Below are 6664 nucleotides of genomic sequence, written 5' to 3' on the forward strand. Positions count from 1 at the left end.
ATTGATATTAGAAGTTTCTTTCAAGGGTTGATTGGATTGGATTTGAACAAGTCGTTGTCTAAATCAAACTCTTCTAGTGAAAATCCTTCTGAAAACAAAAGAATGGGAGACGTAAAAGTTTAGATATCGAACTTCCATAAAAATATTGTCACTACAAGAAAATATGGAAACAACAACATAGATATAACAACTCTTTCATTGTGAAAGTGTTGTTAAATGTTGTTTCTTGATTTTTAACAACGTTTTTTTATTAAAAGCATTGTTTATGAGCGCTTTTTTCTCATCAACAACAACGCTTTTGATTCTACCACAATGCTTATTAAAAAGTGTCCCGGATGGGCGTGTTTTTTTTTTTTAAAAAAATTTTTTAGGATTATTCCCCAAAATAAAATATCAGTAACTTCTTTTCTCGCATTCTCTCTCCTCTCGACCGATCTTTCATCTTTATTTCTTCCTTCACCATTTCGAAACTTCACGCTCCGCCGCCTCGTTGCTTGAAAAACTGATTTGAGCATAGATTTATAATCCTCTCGTCGAGAGATTTCTTCAAGTACCTATTTTCCTAATTTTTAAGCACGCTCCGTCGAACCTTTTTTCCCGCCGTCATCGTTTCGCCCGCGTTTTGCCGTCCCCTAGGCTAAAATAAAGGTTGTTTAGGTTGTGTGGAGCTTTATTTCGAAGCCTGGAGGTATAATTTGAATTTTAGGTTTTCAAATTTGGGAATTTTTGGTTCATTCGAATTTCTATGACTTATATGCGATTATTTGTTGGTTGTAGGTGATATATATGAGACAATTCAAAGTATCGATCGAATTTCCTATTTTTTTGGAATTTATTTTGAATTTTAAGAAACATATATTTAGCAAGTTTTACCTGAGGAGTGTCACTCTAGACGATGTTCGGGTTATGTTGCGGTCCATTTTGTCTGCAATTCTTGGGTTTTTCCTGTACATCGGTACAAGTTTAATCGCGTCTTATTTTCGAACAAGGTAATTTTTCTAGGTTTTGAATGTTTAATGAAATGGAATTTTTTTGTTTTTATGCTTCAAAGATTTATGGGTTTTAATTTTTTGTTCTATTTATATATTGTGATCATTTCAGGTGAAGACGATATTTTTGTTTTGTTTTTTCATCGATTATTGTATGTCATGCACGAACCAGTGGGATTGTTGTTGTTGTGTGTGGAAATCTAAGGTTTTTAACATGAAATCGATTTTTGACTGCCAAAACAAGCTGCAGATCTTGAAGTATTTGTCTAAAGGATTAATCAAGGACTGATGTTTTAGACCTCTCTGTTTAGCACAATAGAGTGGAATTCAAAAGATTACTTCTTTTTTCTATTTCCAATGAATTTTTGATATATAGTTTGATTTCAACTTCATAAGTAATACACGACAATATAATGGGGGATAGTATCGTACTAAATCTTTGAATCGGAAAGCCTAAAACCTTTCAGGTTAATGTTTCATGAGAATGGAAGGCTAACAATGAACCAAACATAATGTAATATGGGACAGTACCCTAAAAAATTCTGTAGTAATGTAAGAAATTTCCTATGCTCGACATATCCAATCTTGATGGTTTTTCATGTAAAAACTAATCATGTGTATAGGTGGCTTAAGTAGCTTTGGTAATTATTGGAATTATGTAGTGTATGTGATGCCTTCAGTTTAAAATAAATGTTGATTTGAACTTAAACGTGACTGCATCTTTTTGTTGTGCAGAGGTTCTGTCAAGATGTTCACAGCCGCACAGAAGATTCACAAAGACAGGGATGCTGAGCCCACTGAATTTGAGGAGAATGCTGCTCAGGTCTTTACCTTAAACATGCTTACGTATCTGTTCCGTTGTTCTGCATTTATTGATATATTTCGTTATGTCTGAGTTTTGTTATTTGGATACCCAGGCTCTGTTTGATTTGGAAAATACAAACCAACAGATTTGTCTTTCTGTTTGATGGAGAACCGCCCGCAGGTTTTCCAGATCAACGGCCATGTGCAACAACCTGTTTTCTCTTGAAAGTTCGGGTTCAGGAATTCTGGGGATAGGATTTTGAGATCCAGGTAAACTTAATTTTTGGGTTTTATTTCTTTTGTTTCATTCATTTTATGAACTAGAAATCTGATGAATAAAGTTTATGAATCTATTCGAGCTGCCAATTAGCACTTATTTCTTGATTTTGTGAAAATGTTTTAAATGGATTTCAGTCCAACCAAGATTCTAGTATTAGTTTGCAGCAGGTTGAAAATGGGTAATTAAACCTGATTTTGAACAATAGATAATGCCTTAAATGAAGTTCATGAATGTGTGTTTTAGTTTCCAGTAAGCTCTGATTTCTTGAATGTAATCTTGATATTTGATTTCTTTAGGAAGTTTTTGAGTGAATTATCTACTAATTATGAAATATCTTGAAAAATGATTTTAAAAAATTGACCATCTGCAACATACATGTTTCTAAAGATATTGCATCATGATGAGTAATCGGTGGCCTAAATTACGGGTAATCATATCATGCCACTAGAAAGAGAAGTTAGAGTAAATATATTAATTTTAATGGATATGTCTATGACAAAAAAAAATCAGAGATAAAATCTTTACACGTCTATCATGCTATCAATATTCCGGTTTGTATTCTTCACAAGTGCGTGAATTGTAAAGTGATCAAATGACTTATCACTGTTGTACTGCCGCCACACCATAAGTTTGCGGAACGTGGGCTTCGTTCTTTAGAAGTTTCAGACAGGATTGCATATATTTTCTTAATTCATTCATCCAAGATGATTTTTCAATCCCAAACTTCAGAAATGGTACTCTTGATTTTATTGCATAATCATATGTCGTGTTTGTGTGTAATTTTATCAGTTGCTTATCTTTTTTGTTTTAACGTCAATTGCCTGGAGATGAAAAAATTCTCATTTCGTCTTGTTTTAGGTTGTTATTCATGTTTATAATGTTACCTAAGCTTTCGAATTTAAGACTGCAGTAAATAGTTTGTCTTATGATATTAGTGTCTATTTATGTTGTTTTATGTGGTAAAGAATTTTGTTAAAAAGACTATGTTTTTCTTCCGGTTTATGAATGTTTTTAAATATGCATTTTACCCAAGTTTAGTTATTACGGAACATATGGCGGGTGCCAAGTTCGATCAGTTTCTTGGGTTTTGGAGGGTGAAAACAACATCATCAGGAGCAGGGGTGGAGTCTGAATACATCTGCCAGTGGCTGATAGTGGCCACGGGGGAGAATGCGGAAGCGGTGGTGCCGCCAGTCCTGAAGGTAAATTACTTAACATGTGTTTGTATCCTTTTGCATGAAAATTTTGATAACATTTCTTTTTCACTTTATTAATGTTATTGTTAACAAGCTAGCTAATAGTGTAGCTAAGGAACTAGCCATCAAAGGTATTTTCTAATTTTTTTGCTAATCATTTGGTTCATTACTGTGTTGTGCATCTATGGCTCTATAAAGCTATGCCAAGATTTTTCACAGCTTTTCAGGTTCTTCTCTTGATTCTATAGTGAAATTCCAGTATTTCACCTCTACTGTAGGAAAATAAATCTTTATAGTGATGTATGTGCATTATGCCTTATGCTATATTTACCATGACATTTAGTTGTGTTGATCAGAAGAGCAGTGGTTTAGGTCTAGCATGCTTCCGAAGAGAATACTTACAGACTGATTGTGTTGTTAATGAGGTAAATATGTGTTTAAATGGATCTTTTGATAATTCCAATCTCTTACTGATAATTTCGTAATTCATAGTTTATTTGATAATTCCAATCGTTTATTGATAATTTCGTCATTCGTAGTTCATGTTCTTTTACTGATAAATATGTGTTTATGTTTGCTTTTCATTTTAATCTATTCATATTTGTTTTATGTTTGTTTATATTTTTAATAATTTATAGTATGGAGATACAAATTAAAGGAAAAGAGATTGTTTCGGCTTTTATGAAAGCTCGGGATGCTAACATGTGCTGAAGTGAGGAATCAAAGTTTTTCAAGATTAATGCATATTTGTTTCCTAGTGTTCATTAATTTAGAATTCGATTATTTTTTATATTTGAATGATATATAATATTGGAAGATTGTATATTAAATTTTATTTTAGAAATTTTTGAATTTTGAGTAATTTATAATATTGAAAATTTGTGATTTAATTTTTTTTTAATTAAAAAAAGACAACGCTTTTTTATGTGTTGTCTTTATCAGAAACGACAACGCTATTTATGAAACGAAAATTCTTTTTATGCATTGTCTTTCCCAAAAACGACAATGCTTTTTATGCGTTGACTTTACCATAAACAACAACGCTTTTTACGCGTTGTATTTTTCCGAAACGACAACGCTTTTTATGCGTTGTTTTTGCCCAAAACGACAACGCTTTTTTCGCGTTCTCTTTGAGCGTGGTCTTTTACATCACTGGCTACGACAACGCTTTTTCGGTGACATTAAAAATGCGGAAAAAGCGTTTTCTTTTACAAGCTTATGGTGGCTATCCAGAAGTTTGATAACATCAAAATGAATTCTGGAGAAACAATGAATGAATTTGATGAAAGATTCGGCAGTATAATGATTGAACTGAATGCCTTGGGAAAAGCTACAATAACAGAGAAATAGCTTTGAAAGTCATGAGAACTCTGCATCGCGAATTGGATGTTAAAACTATTTGCTATGAGGGAATCTAAAGACCTCAACAAGATTGAGTTGCATGATCTGTTTGCAGATCTCAAAGCTTACGAGTTTGAGCTGGGAGTACGGATCAAAGAGTAACCATCTACCCCACTAGTCACTAAGCTTTGAAAGCAGAAGATGAACCATCCACCGCCAAGAGTGAAGATCAACTTAGTAACGATGTTATGTCGCTCTTTGTCAAGAATTAAAGTTCATGATAAAGAATCACAAAAACTTCCAAAGCACAAAATAAATCTAGTTTCAGACAAAAAAAACCCTCCAATGATGATCAATCTTGCTACAATTGTGGCAAAAAAAGGACAATTCATAGCTGAATGTACCAAACCAAAGAAGGATGATAAAAGAGCAACACACAAGAAAATTACCAGAGAAGAAAGAAAAAGCTTTAGAAGAAAGAAGAAACAAAAAGCACTTGTGGCAAAAGAAAGAAATAGTAAATGGGCTGAGTCAGATACTGACTCATCTAGATCAGAAACATCTTCAAGTATAAGAGATGATGAAGTTGTCAAATGTATAATGACTGGAGATGATTCAGAAATACCAGATGATGGCGAGGTATTTGATTTTAATTCAGATGAATTTACTAGAGAAGATCTTATTACTGCTTTAAATAAAATGGTTATTGAGTATCGAAGAATATCTCATGAGTTTGAGGAAGTCAAAACAGATGGAAAGAGTACAATAGATAAGTCAGATCAAATGGACTCTACTGAGTCTATTGAATCAGACAGTCTAAACGCTCAAATAAATATGTTAATGACAGAAAACACAAACATGACAAGTGAACTCCAAGTTGTTCTATATGAGAATCAAAGATTGACAAACTTAGTAAATACTTGGAACAAGTCTTCTGTTTCACTAGATAGACTGGATGGAATGCAGAAGGAAGCTGGTGATATAACTTCCTTAGGCTTTAGCATGAATGACAGCAGTTCATCTAAAACCAATACTCAGTCGGGTCTGGATAAAAACAATTCCAAATATATGAAATTTGTAAGATCCAGCACGATATATGAGCACCATGAGCCTGAGATTTTTGTAAGACCTCCAATAAATTATCAGAGCAAACTTTTTCATAAAGGTTTGGGATATGTTGAGCCTGAAAGTTCAAAGCTTATAATGACTAAGACCAAACTGAATAAGTGTGAATATGGTCTCAAAGGGCAGAACATTATGAAAGCAAGACATAAACCGTATTTCAAAAACAAATTTGATTAAAGAGGCATTGAAAGTCCAACATAAACAATCAGTCTTACTATTACACTTGGCACCCACAACACAATGCAAGAAAGGTAACAGATTGATCACCAACTCTTCTGTACAATGGAAAATCTGTAAGGATAATTCAAGTATGGATTTCCAAGGGATTAATCCAGCGTGGACCCAAGTAGGCATGGGTAACAAATTATTTTTATTTTTGATTTCAGATCAAAAGAAGTGAGCTTGTCAAACAATCAATCTGGTACTTGGATAGTGGATGTTCCAGACACATGACTGGAGAAATAAAATTGATATCTGACTTTTCTCAAGGCTCAGTACCAAAAATTACTTTCGGTGACAACTCAAAGGTTATGACCATGGGTAAGGGTAAGCTTATCCATGGTAACATATTTATTAAAAATGTGTTGTTTGTAGAAAATCTTAAGTACAATTTGATTAGCATAAGTAAATTGTGTGACTATGACTACTGTGTAGAATTTCAAAAACATACTTGTATTGTTAAATATTTGTCTGGACTCACCATTATGACAAGTGAAAGAAGTGAAAACACTTATCGAATTAATTGGTCTGCACAACCTAGTGTTCCTATCTGTCTGGTTGCTTCAAATATGAACAAAAACTGTTTGTGGCATAAAAGACTGAATCATTTGAACTTCAAAGCAATAGCCAATCTGAGTAAACATGAATTGGTTACTGGTCTGCCTAAGATTGAGTTTTCAAAGAATAAGATCTGTACTACCTGCCAGCTT

At 33.3% G+C, this 6664-nt stretch overlaps 1 long non-coding RNA gene across 4 annotated transcripts; it reads left to right on the forward strand.

Moving 5' to 3' along the window:
• The first annotated feature begins 414 nt into the window (after positions 1–414).
• Positions 415–4145, forward strand: LOC140875267 (uncharacterized). 4 transcript variants are annotated; one of them, XR_012148384.1, is made up of 5 exons: positions 415–688; positions 778–989; positions 1725–1812; positions 1907–3694; positions 3908–4145. It is a non-coding gene; the product is annotated as an uncharacterized lncRNA (long non-coding RNA). The 4 variants fall into 4 exon arrangements; XR_012148383.1 differs by having other exon boundaries at positions 1907–2063; positions 3112–4145; XR_012148385.1 differs by having other exon boundaries at positions 1907–2063; positions 3167–4145.
• Positions 4146–6664: the final 2519 nt, after the last annotated feature.

The sequence above is a fragment of the Henckelia pumila genome, chromosome 1 (genome assembly GCF_033568475.1).
Source record: "Henckelia pumila isolate YLH828 chromosome 1, ASM3356847v2, whole genome shotgun sequence".
Classification (NCBI taxonomy): Eukaryota; Viridiplantae; Streptophyta; class Magnoliopsida; order Lamiales; family Gesneriaceae; genus Henckelia; species Henckelia pumila.